This window comes from Pantherophis guttatus, chromosome 1 (genome assembly GCF_059756535.1).
Source record: "Pantherophis guttatus breed Tessera chromosome 1, ASM5975653v1, whole genome shotgun sequence".
NCBI classification, from domain to species: Eukaryota; Metazoa; Chordata; class Lepidosauria; order Squamata; family Colubridae; genus Pantherophis; species Pantherophis guttatus.
In genome coordinates, this window is record NC_142063.1 from 68,533,752 (window position 1) to 68,546,823 (window position 13,072).

The 13,072-nt window shown below is 39.0% G+C and overlaps 1 protein-coding gene across 1 annotated transcript in view; it reads left to right on the plus strand.

The window, feature by feature from the left end:
- Positions 1 to 13,072, plus strand: part of ITPKA (inositol-trisphosphate 3-kinase A) — a 54,215-nt gene that overhangs the window by 25,617 nt on the left and 15,526 nt on the right. The window lies entirely within an intron of this gene.

The following is a 13,072-nucleotide window of genomic DNA, read 5'->3' on the forward strand; positions in this document are numbered from 1 at the left end:
GGGAAATTAGGAGGAGGAAGAAGTATTAGAGATGTTCGCCCCCTTGAGTTGCCTTATATTTTGGACTATAAGACGCTCCGGACTATAAGACGCATATTAGCTTTAGAGGAGGAAAACAAGGAAAAAAAAATCTGCCTCTGCCTCCACTGCCTGTTTGCTGCTGCTGCCGCCTGTTCGCCGTGGCCCATTTGCCACCAATTGGTGGCAATAGGTGATGGCAATCCTGGTTGCCTAGAACAGCTGATCGGCGCCATACCAACCCCCCTCCCCGCACCGCAATATTTGCTCTATAAGATGCACAGACATTTCCACCCACTTTGGAGGAGTGGAAAGTGCGTCTTATAGTCCGAAAAATATGGTATTTGTAAAAATAATAAAGGTAGGAACAAGTAAGTGAATGAATGAATGAATGAATGAATCAAAATAGTTGTGATATGTGAATGACCTAACCTATTTCAACCAAATTTTATATTGCTGTTGTGAGACTGAATCTGTGTTCAGTGCTTAAAAAATGTTTGGACTACAATTTTAAAAAACAAAACATTGCATTTATAAAATGAATTATCACTGGACAGAAGTATTTTTAATTATATGATATAAAGACATAATGCACGCACACTTAGCCATGGCTGAATTCTTAGTGAGAGGGTGCTTATAATAGCATTGGGAATCCTCTATCTGCATTCCTATTTTACTTGTGTGATATTTGAGTGATAGATTGCTTCAGTCAGGTTTCCTTTATTAGCAAAGTCTTTGGTGGCACTGTCAAGGATCACTCAGAGGTTACTGGTGGTTTTTAAAGGCTGTCTTACAAAAGTTCGCAAAGTTCACAAAGTGTGGCTTTATGTGTTAGCAGGCAGACATAACAGTCACCTAGCTATTGCATGTTGGCAAGTGTTTAGTTTCTATTAATAAGAATGCATTAGTATGTAGTATGCTGCATGTATTTCCTTATTAGATATTCTATAATTCTTTATGATTCTTAATAGAACTATAGATATTCTTTACATAATTTAACATTCTTAGTACCTCCTTAAAGACCAAGAGCTCACTGGATCAAGGTGCTAAAATTCAGCCAGTGTGGTTTGTTGTGTAGCTTATTTATTAAATTTGTATGCCTCTGAGTTGTATCATACTAGATCTGGGGAGACTCAGAAACCTATTACCCAAATAGTAAATTTAGGTAATAGTGTACCTCAGTCTTCCTCAAAGGATTACTGCTGTGGGAATTAAAGGAAAGGTGCCTAGCCAAAAAAAAAGAAAAAGAAAGAAAGAAAGCAGGATCTAACTCTGTCGGAGTAGAGGAGTAATATAGTGGAATAGGTGCTTATAGATAAAAGTAAAGATACAGTATAGTAACACAGTCATATCTCTGAAACACAGCATGGATGCAACTAAGTAGGATAATCATTTGAATAATCCTGAAAATAGGAGGAAATAACTCTAATTTTAAAAAATTAGATTGTAGAGACTCATCACAGCCCTGCCTTTTGTGTACATATTATGTAAAGTATGTGTGTGTGTGTGTGTGTGTGCGTGCATGAGTGCACAGGCCTAGACATATATATCTATATGCATATACATATGTTGATTCTGTCCAAGTCATCCTAAAATCCCTTTACTATTCCCATATCTGATTAGAACACATATTTTATAGGTTAAAAAAATGCCTTTATACACTTAAGTACGTATTACCAAAAATACCTCAGCTCTTTGGAGTATAAGGAGATCCAATTATAAACAGTTTGAATAAAATAATAATAAATAATATTTAGTAACAATAAAAAAATATTCTTTTGAAGATAAATAGCTTCACCCTTGTGGGGTAGTCCAGGTAAGGATCTATAAAAAAATGGGCTGAATATTTGTGTGGACAATTAAAAAATAGGCACAAATTGCTTTTCTGCTTAAATGAAAAAAGCCCATATTTCCAGTTTTTCAGTTTTATAGTGCTCACTTTGAGGCTTCCCTTGTGACCTTCTGCTTCTTCAAACTTTGCTGCTAGGAATCGCTAGAAGCTTCAGCTCTTACCTGCATTTTGGTATGCCTAAATCTCCCTTTGATACAGTGCTTAGGGAGATCTGTATGACGACAGTATGAAAGTGCTGAGGTATTAAGCAAAGTAATAGCTGAAGGATGTGGTTTTCCTGTAGGTAAACACCACTCCCTATTAGATAATTTATACTGCTGACTTACATTTTTACAGAGCTGGGCTTCTATTTGTAAAAAACCCCATCTATCAGTTCCTATATTGAAAGTATAATGCTATTAAGTTCATAATCTTTCATGGAGTGTTACTGAAATGAAGGGGATTTAAGGTGAAAGGTGAGATACAGAGTTTGGCTTTCAAAAAAATAATAATTAGAAAGGCAGGTAGAATAAGTCTCCTGTTCCGGCCTGTTCATTCTGGTCCTTGTTCTGACATTTCAAGATTTAATTCAGCCTTTCAGACACTCTAAGCCTTTTCTGATAAGTAATGATTCAGAACATATAATCCTCTATGACAGCATTATCTGTTGTTTAAAGTTATGAAAGCTATGGAAGGGCTGAGCTGAAGTAACCTATTTGATTTGCTGAAGATCACTGACGTTTTTCCACGCAGAGAAAAAAAAAAGACTTTTTCCTTCTACTTTGTTGTTTGTATTTCTGCATGTGTATTTGAGCTCCATGTTTGTATTTTAAGAAACTTCTATCAATAATTAGCTCATAATTATCTTCCTACATTACTTGTACCGGTAAAGCCCTCTCATATATTTTTCCCCAGTTTCTATTCCTGTCAATTATAGTGTTACTTTTATTGTGTACAAAATATATTTGTCCTCTTTTGGTTTGATGTTTATGTTAATTTGGAAGGTTAAAGGTTTAAAGATGAAAATGAGATGCTGAACCACCAAAGATTTGGAATACATGAAAAATCTGAATTTCCTATGATCACTAAAAGAATAGTTTTACTTTGATAGGAAAACTCAGTCATAGTCATAGTAAGTTGCTACTGGTTCGCCCCGGATCAGGCAAGCCGGTAGCAGAGGCGATGGGAGGCTCTGCGCATGGGCAGAAGTGTTGCATGCACAAGCGCGCCCACGCCCACAAGCAAACCGGGATTTGCAATGCACTACTAGTCATAGTTAATATAAAATCATGGATTGACAAGCTGTGCTCACCTCTACCTTGATCTTCATTGCTATAGAAGCAGGGGTGTCAAACTGACGGCCCGTGGGCTGGATGCATTGCATGCAGGCCAAGCCCACCCCAGCTCCACAAAGGCAAATAATGTCACGATACATCACATGATGTCACATGACGCAATCAAGTTTGACACCTGTGCTATAGAGGAAAGATTGACCAATATGCGGTCAACTGTAATTCACTGTTTGAAAACTGCTTTTTCTTAGATCTTTATTTCATTATATCATTTTTTCTTCTTAATGTTTGTTATCATTCTCTTTTATTTTTTGTTACCTTTCAGTATTCTTTTTCTGCATATTAAGAACAATCATTTGATAGAAATATTAAGACAAGCATTGTTATGGATATATGTAGCTGTCTGACTATGTGATCAATCAGATGTTTGGATTAGTTTCAGCTCTAACTAAGCTGCACCACTTCTCTAAAGGTAGTTCAGCAATTGATTTGGTCTATCTGTTTCATTGTATAATTCACCCATAAGGCAATATATGTAATCAGATTTGATTTTCTGGATTAGTTAGTTCTGAAGATCTCCAAGAAAAAGTCCTTTGGCGAAGAAATCCCTCCATTCCCCATCATCCAGTCAGAGCTGAAGAAGCTTCTTGGATAAGAAGCGAAATGTCTTCAAAGAAAAACCAGAAAGTCCAGTTGTCTCTTGAAAAAGCATCTTTGTAAAACCCATGACCTGGATGACTGAGACTCTCCATAGACCTTTGGTGAAGAAGGCTGTGTGACATATTGATGACACCTAATCAGTTGTTAGTCTTGTTAGGAAACCATTCAGATGTAATCGGAAACTAGGGCCAATTTACAGCAACCTAGGGCCCACGGGCTAGGAATGATAGAAGTTACACTCTCAGCACATATGGAGGCCAATATACGTGAGTTATTTTTGTGGAAGTTAAGAAATAGATTAAAAAGGTATAATTTGTTTAGGACTGGATCCAGTGCACAAAATATTTTTTTTCTTTTTCCTTCCAGTATTAATTTACTGCTATCTTAAGAGAATAGCTTTGCAGGGCTTGTATTCTATGATGAGGTAAGTAGTTTGCCGACATGCTTTACTGAAAGGTTATAGCTCATTAATGTAATCAATCAATTAGTGCATTGACTAGTCTCCCTTTGAATTTTAAATACCTCTCTGTGAAAGCCTTCCGTTTATTCCTATCCTACCATAGCATCAATACAAAGATCAGAGTTTCTACTGATGCTGTGTCTTTTGTATTATGTATATGAGTAATAATGTGCATGATTTATCCCAATATGTGGGTAGACTAATGAGACTTAATAAGTAACCCAGCAGTTTCCTGCAATTCATATCCCATGGAAGTCCCGAGGCCTGTTAATATAATTTTTCTCCAATGATTAATTAGTTATGCCTTGTTTTTAATGTTTATTGTTTGAGCCTTCCTCTTCTTTGACTATATTAGACATACTGCAGGACATCTGCAATTAAATTTTCCAAATTAAAGAAAGAAAGAAAGGAAATAGCTGAACTAGATTTGATACAGTAGAACAAACAAAGCATGTGAGAGAAATTATATTTGGAATATGAATGAATGGTTAACTATGGGCTATTATTATCTTGGGTGTTTCAGTATCTGCCCTTCTCTGCAGCTGCCTCTTCCTCCTTCTCCCATTGATAAGTATCATAGATGTTACACCTCACATATGATTTTCTTCTTAACAAAAATGTTAGTAAACAAAGACCAGCATTGCATAGTGCCTGTAGAAGGAGATTGCCATGTCCTCTGTTTTTAATGCTTCCTTAACCAGTTTAACTTCATTACATGCTCTGATCCCTTGCCATTGATCTTCTAGCAGGCAATCCCAGGAGAGAGCTCTGTTTTCAAATAATTCCATTTACAAAGAGATTCAAGGTGGAGAGGACAAAACAGATACAACTTTGTATGCTCAGAGTAGTATCCTTAGCCTGTTGACATTTATAAAGTGATAAAAATTTCGGTGTTTACCCCCTGTGATGAATATGTTGATAGGTCATATGCTTAGAGAATAACCATCTTGGGGCGATTCTGGTTCCTATACTCAAGACATGGCTAAAGGTTATCGCTGCTGTTTTCTGAAAGCTCAGCAGGTGCATCCTCTGCGGGGTTCTCGTTTCCTGTTTATGTCAGAGGACAGGCTGACTTTAACTGCCAGAGAGATGAGATATTTGTTGATAAAAAAGGAAAGATGGCAAGATGTAAACCTCACTATCCCAGATTTCCCCTTTGTGAAATGCCTTGCAATGCATTTCGAGGCACGGTAGCATGAAAAATAATTAGCTTTGTAAAATATACATAGTCACTATAATTATTTCCCCATTTCCTCTATTGCGTTTGTTTTTTGTCATTGCCAAATGACATTGCGTACAGTACATATTTAAGCAGAGTGATTGGTTGAGGGCTCCAGTTTTGTTGCTGTCCCTTTTCAGCATGTCACTAGCTGGTGAGAAAGTGCTGGGATCACAGCACTCCAGCGGAAACGGGACAAGTCTGACGGTAGTGCCCTATCCATAATTTCTAGGCTACTTCCTCTGCCCCTTCTCCTATACCCCATTGTGTCATAAATTAGAATGCATACAGAAAAGCCCATCAGAGTTACAATGCGAGCTGAGTCACAAGGAGCAAGTTTAATTCAGGGTATTTTGCCCTTTTCCTTTCATTCTATTGGCGATAAATGCTGTGTTCCAGATTCCACTGTGCTGTGTTGTGGAGCATAAAATTAATTTCATAATTTCAGCCTGCTAGACTATTTCAGACCACTATACTATTTTACATCATACCATTTAACTTTTTAAGCCTTGTGCTTACAGACAACTTCGGAGTCTGTGAGTCTTCGGAGAAAGACAAGTTGAATAAATAAATAAATAAATAAACTTGGCTGGACAAACTAGAAGGTTGCTGGTATGACTCTGATGTGTCTATCTGCATAAGGAGGGCAGACAAAGTCTGCTTAGTCAGGATGAAAGGGAAAGATACATAGCCACATCAGCATGAAATAGCCAATAAATCTCATTTGGACTGATATTTGGGCTGGTCATTATAGTGTCACAGGATGCAAAGAGTAACAAATGTTTATATGGCTTGTGATTGTCATTAGTATTGCTAATTTACGAGAGAAAGTATTCTACTAACCCTGGGGATCTAAGGACAGTTTAAGCCTATCTTATTCTGGTCTGGGGATGAAATGAAGGCAGTGTTGTAGTGGCACAACAGAGAAAGGATATTGCTATACTTAGTTGCAACTAGAAAAAAGACTGTTGGGAACTAATGTAGTTTCAACACCCATCTTATAGGCAGAGGACATTTACAAACTTCCAATGCTGTTTGTACATCCTAAACAAATTAGTGATAAACCTTTTTGCCATTATTCTAGTAATAGTATAATTGATCTTTACCATACTTGTGTTGGGCATATTTTTTACAATTATTTATTTAAAAAGAAAAAGATCAGGGCTTTGTCAGGGATGTCTTTTTTTTCTTACTGGCCTTGCAGATAATAAACCAGATGTGCTGCACATGTGAGCCACAAATAAATGATGGGAAATGTTGCATTGCCAGGACCCCACTCCTGTGATATCATGAGGACATGACTGTCTTCATTTCTTCTCATGAATTGCAGCAACTTGTGATGTCACAGGACCTTTTGCAACCCAAAGTCCTGCCTATAAGATAGTTGACCATGTAAGTTAGCACCTTGCCAGTGTGTCAAGGATGCGAAAAGGATTAAAAACCACTCTGTTTGTGACTTACTAGCCTGTAATGGCTGAATAGAAATAGTCCAAGCATGAATTTATGTGACCTGCCTTGGTAACTTTAGGCTGCTTTCAGATATTATAGTTGGTCATCCTTGGCTCTCTTTTGTCAGTAACAAGCTGTAACTTGCACAACCAATTTGACTTGTTTAAGGACACATGTTGCAATGTTTCCCTAAACTTGCATGTTCAGGTTTAGAGTCAGTAGCTGCTTATCCTGCATTGAACCTGGGAAGTTTAATATGATGCATATCTTGAGGATTCAATTAAGCAAATTAAATCCCAAATCTGAAGAAAGTAATGCTATAAACCTTATAATTAAGGTTGAAAGCTGCTCCCGCCTGAGTTAAATCTCACTCACCCGGCATTCGAGTTCATCACTCTATTTCTCCACTTCTTCCTCTTGCATGTCACTTCTCCCAGTTGTCGCAGCCTCGAGGCAGCCGCCATGGCTGCCGCTCACCCACCGCCGATGCAGAGGGCAATCCTCCGGCCCCGAGGAACCTGCCTGTTCCTCTCGGCCGTCCGAGGGGTCCCTCTCTTACCCCCTGTCCCTACAGGACAGGGTAGGTCTGCAGGCCTGCCGGCGGCGGCTTAACAGACGGGGTTTTCGCGGGGCTCTTTAGAGCCCCGCTAGTTCCCCGTCTGGATTGCCGCGACGCCAACCGGAAGTCTCGGTTCTCTCCTTAGTTCTTGATGGCTAATCAAGTAAAAAGTGACTGACCCACTTTTTTCAACTTTTTCATGCTATTTGTTGTGGTTCTGTATACTTTGCTGTGCTTTGCTAGAAGGGTGAGAGCTTGTTTCCATCAATAGAGGATGTTGTTCTTAAGTATGCGGAAGAGAAAAAGGCGAGGTGATTTAATGAAGAATGGTTCTCTTAGATTCAGATCCTCTTCTCACACAATTCACCTGAATGTATGTGAAAGTGGTTGTTGTATCATGTTAGGGCTTGCTTGTTCTGGGGCTGTTCCTGCTCTTATCTCATCCTACCAAGAAAAAAATCATTGATAACAGGTGAGTCATATTTAAATTGGGTAGGAGAGACTATTTACCTTGGAGCAAATGCTTCCTGGATAAGATAATATTGAAGGGACTTAAGAAATGTTTTTCACCCAGTGCCTTTTTTCCTCCTTCCTAGTGGTTTCCCACAAGTGCAGGTCTGTTTTTTTCAGATGACCTGAGTGTTGCTCCATTGGTTTTGACTGACTGGCTTGTCACCCGAGCCTGACATTTGGGCTGAGAAAGAGTGACTGGATCACAGTCACCCAGCCAGCTTTCATGCCTGAAGCGGGACTAGAACTTGAAGCTACAGGAACCTTGGGGGCAAGTGATCATGCAGTATTGGAATTCAACATTATGCAAGCACAAGTAGTAGAACAAAGTCAAACTAGAGTCTTGGACTTTAAGAGAGCTAATTTCAATAAACTTAGAGAGAGCTTGGGAAGGATTCTACGTATGAGAATCCTCAAGGGGAAAACAACTCAAGGAGCTTGGGAAATTTTGAAAAGTGAGATTATAAAAGCCCAGTCTAGTACAATACCAATGAAGAAGAAAAATAACAGCTCTCAAAAGAAACCAGCATGGCTGCATAAAGAACTCTCTGACAAATTGAAAGACAAAAAGGACAAGTATAAAAAGTGGAAAGGGGGGCAAATAATAAAGGCAGAATATCAGCAAATATTCTGAGCCTTTAAAGATGAAGGAGGGAAAGCTAAGGCTCACAATGAACAAAGGTTTGTGACAAAAGTAAAAAATAACACACACACACACACAAAGAGCTTTTTCTAACATGTTAAAAACAAGAAAAAGGTCAAGGAAACAATTGGTCCATTGGTTGGAGAAAGTGGCAAAAAGATGACAGATATCAAACTGGAAGTGGGTTTTTCTTCAGAGGGATCTGCAGTAGTCCAGTACAGTTATTCAGAAAGGAGGAAGCCTCCTTACAAACTAATAGGCTATCCTCCCATCCATGTTGCTAAAATTATATTATTTTCCTCTTGACATCACTGCATACAGTTTGTATGGGACATTGTACCCATATGGCTTCCATTCAAAGAAGAATCCTACACTGTCCTTTCTGGGCGAAGAGCATGAACAATGACATCCTAGAGTTCTTCCTCCTATGGACATGAATGTAGACGTACAGAAGGAGGTGTCCTTATCTGAAGGATGCTGGCAAAGAGATGCCTTATAAGAAGTGCTCACGTAATAAGTATGCCATCTTTTGAAACAACTGAATATTGCATGTAAAATATGGTTGTTTTGATCTTAGGGTGCAATATACTTTTTCCTCCTAATAAATATTTCAATAAAAGAAAGATAACCTTTTTTTTCTTTGTAGTGAAATGCCCTGTTTTAACTTAGCTGTCAACATTTAACATGTTGCCTCTTTTGTGCCAACACCCAGTTTTGTGCATCAGAGGCACAGCCCACTGTCCACATTATGTATCTTAGGTTCTCATTGCCTGCTGTAATCACACATACGATCCCTATAAGTAAATAAGTACATGGATCCATAAAAAGATCATGTGTTTTTCTACTTAGGAGTAGGCCACTGGGAATTGCCTGTGTTTAGCAAGTCTGGGATCCCTAAAAGTGGTAGCCTTGTTAGGAGAAACATCAGTAAAACTGAATTAAATGGCACTGAATCTTATTTTTTAGTTGTTTGGTTTCCAGTACTGTATGTATACATAGTACATAGTACTATTTTCGAAATGAATGGTGCTTTGAAGTCCTTTTTCTGATTCTTTAAAAAAAAAAAAAAGACATTTGAATAAATCTGCAAAAGCAAATGGTGAATACAGGGAACTGTGAGAACATGATAAGAAATTGTATCTAGATCTGGGAAACCAGGTAATCAAATCTTATCATACTAATATATTTCTGTAAGGTATTGGTTTTGTACAAACAGTATGCTAAACAAAATCAGTTGAACTCCTAGTAGATGAATTTTCACAATTAGAATTAAGCTTGCATAAGATTTGTTTTTGTTTTGTGTTGTAGTTTTGCATGATATTATACCCAGCCTATTTGATTAATTTATAGTTTACTGTATTGTGCGTACCCAGAAGGTGGATTAATTGAGCCATCACGTTATATCATAACCTAGTTGTGTAGCCAGCGACCTGACCCTCTTAATGCTGGTCTTTTCTATGCTAACAGAACTGTGGCAGAATGGCAGAGTTAGACATAGCCTGCCACCTTACCTCCTAGAATGAAAAAGTTTCAAAAGAGAGGCAGTCACATGAAAGGGGGAGAGTGGGAGTTGAAATGGACTAAGAAGCTGACAAGAAGAAGTTGGAGGAGAGTTGAAATTGTAGAAAGGAAAAGAAGATAAAAGGAGGCTACTAATTACATATGAAATTAGGCAGTCTCAGGTTGCTGAGGAGGTCAAAAGAGGAATTGACATGGGTGTCACCATACAAGGAAGACCCCACACAGCATGGGATTCCACAGGTCTACTCTGTGAAATATGCAAAAGGAAAAAAAAATGACATAAGAAAGATAATCCCTGTGTTGTTAGATGTAAAAAGGTTGTCCGCTAAGTTTTTTCTGGAGTTTTTAATTAATTCTATGGGGAATTTAATAGCAGCTGCATTCTAGACTAGGCACACAGCTTCTTTAACAAAAACAGTAATGTTGCTGGCAGAAAGGTAGTTATTTTCTGGAATGATTATAGAGCAATTAAGTCATAAAATAATTTGCTTCTTCCAAAGGCAGACGCAGAAGGTGAGGAGAACTATAGCTCTATTTTTATGCATTAGTTGAATTGGGTTTGCTGAGATAGCTGAATTGAAAAGTCAGTATGTCAGAGAAACTAAGGTCTTCCTACTCTTGATATCCTCAGAATAAAGAAAAGAAATTGGAATGGTTCACAGGGAACAAGTTTGCATGTTGTGTCTTGAGATTGCACAACAAGAATAGTTCTTGTCATTTTCTCTCCAGCCTTATAAAGAGACATTTTAAGCAGATAAGTCTTGTATAGCTGTGCTCTCTATGTCCAATGAATGGTATAGTGCAGGGGTGTCAAACTCAATTTCATTCAGGGCCGCATTAGGATGTCATTGACGTTGGGGGGGAGGGGGGCATTGTCAACTGGATGGACGTGGCCATATTGATGCCACTCCCCAAACTGCTGGCATTTTTCCGCTTTGCATTGGGTAGACCGGGCCGAAGCCACGCTGGCCTGATGTTTCCTCTTCACATTGGGTAGACTGGGCCGAAGCCACGCTGGCCTGATGTTTCCTCTTCACATTGGGTAGACTAGGCCGAAGCCACGCTGGCCTGATGTTTCCTCTTCACATTGGGTAGACTAGGCCGAAGCCACGCTGGCCTGATGTTTCCTCTTCACATTGGGTAGACTAGGCCGAAGCCACGCTGGCCTGATGTTTCCTCTTCACATTGGGTAGACTAGGCCGAAGCCACACTGGCCTGATGTTTCCTCTTCACATTGGGTAGACTAGGCCGAAGCCACGCTGGCCTGATGTTTCCTCTTCACATTGGGTAGACTAGGCCGAAGCCACACTGGCCTGATGTTTCCTCTTCACATTGGGTAGACTAGGCCGAAGCCACACTGGCCTGATGTTTCCTCTTCACATTGGGTAGACTAGGCCGAAGCCACGCTGGCCTGATGTTTCCTCTTCACATTGGGTAGATTGAGCCGAAGTGATGCGGGTAGACAGGGCTGAAGAGACACGGGCTGGCCCCTTACATTTTCCAGAACAGCTCCATGGGCCGGATCCGGCCCACAGGCCTTGAGTTTGACACCCCTGGTATAGTGCAATTTTCCCAATTTGGTACATTCTAGTATATTTGTACAATTTGCATTATCCCTAGGTAGCATGCTGGCTTGGAGGGTATGGTGGAGTTTTTAGTTCTTCACAACACAATGGCACACAATGGAAGGTCATTATTCTAGCTATAAGTAGGACAACCACAATAATGTTGGCTTCTCAGATGGATCTGATTTGCTAAAATAAGACTTGATCCAAATGTGGCAACATAATACATTCTGCACATATGCAGCCGTAACACAGTGAACCTTGGAATTATCAGCTCCTCTCTAAGGTTGTACAAAAGTGAAAAAAAAAGAAAAAGAAAAGGATGAGCAGTAATTAGTCTTACCCCTTTTGTTTCTCATTATCATAAAGGCATTTAGTGGGTTTGCGTAGGCTTATTATACTGTTGAGTATGAAAATTCAGGGAGGTAGGAAAAAAATGCATGATTTTGTTTAAAAAGAACAAGTTGAATTTTTGTTTGAGAAAAACAAGAAAAACACCAGGAGCCATGGAAATTAAGCAGTGTAAGATGGCTAAGCGATAAGAATCCTTCTCCATTCCTAACAATTTTTTTAAAAAAACCCGTCAGTAGTTAAAGCTTGTCCATCAGCCTCATGCCATTTTTCTTACAATGTTCTGTCCCCAAATATTTTTAAATAAAATATGCAATTACTGAGTCTAATTAATGACAGTAAAATGTGCCTTTTTTCCATTTAGTGGTACTCCAAAATATATTAGCCTAATCTTCTAGAGTAAGGTATTGAATGGTACATTCTGGCACATAGCCATGAACAGCAATCTCAGCATGGAAATAGATTTCAGCATATGGGTCCACCAGGTTGTGTGTTCAGCAGATTGTTTGCAAGTAGGATGGAGAGAGAGAAAAGCATTTATGTGGACAATCCCTGCAGAAACAATATGCGTTTTACATTGCAAGAACTTGGGTCAGCACCTGATTTGAGCAACAGGATCTGTTTTAAACCTGAATAGGGATGGCAATCTGTGCTTAGAAGGGCTTTTTCTCACCTTGTCAGTTGCCTTGATCTTGATGTAGCTGAAAGATCTGTTGTGCTCTGACTGTGTGTGTGTGTTTGTATTTATTCACCATGGAGAATAAACATCTTGGACAAAAAAAAGACTTAACTCTAGGTTCTATACAAATACAGTAACTTGCTTTCATTTAGTCAGTGGAGAAAGTACATAACCCTTTGAATTTGATCCGGAAAGGGAGCCTATTCAAAACTAGGCGTGATCCTTCTACAATCTTTCAAGGAATTCTTTTTATTTCATTTGGCCCCTGCAGTGCCTGGATTTGTTGCTTATTTATATTTAAGGAAGAAAAAAAAG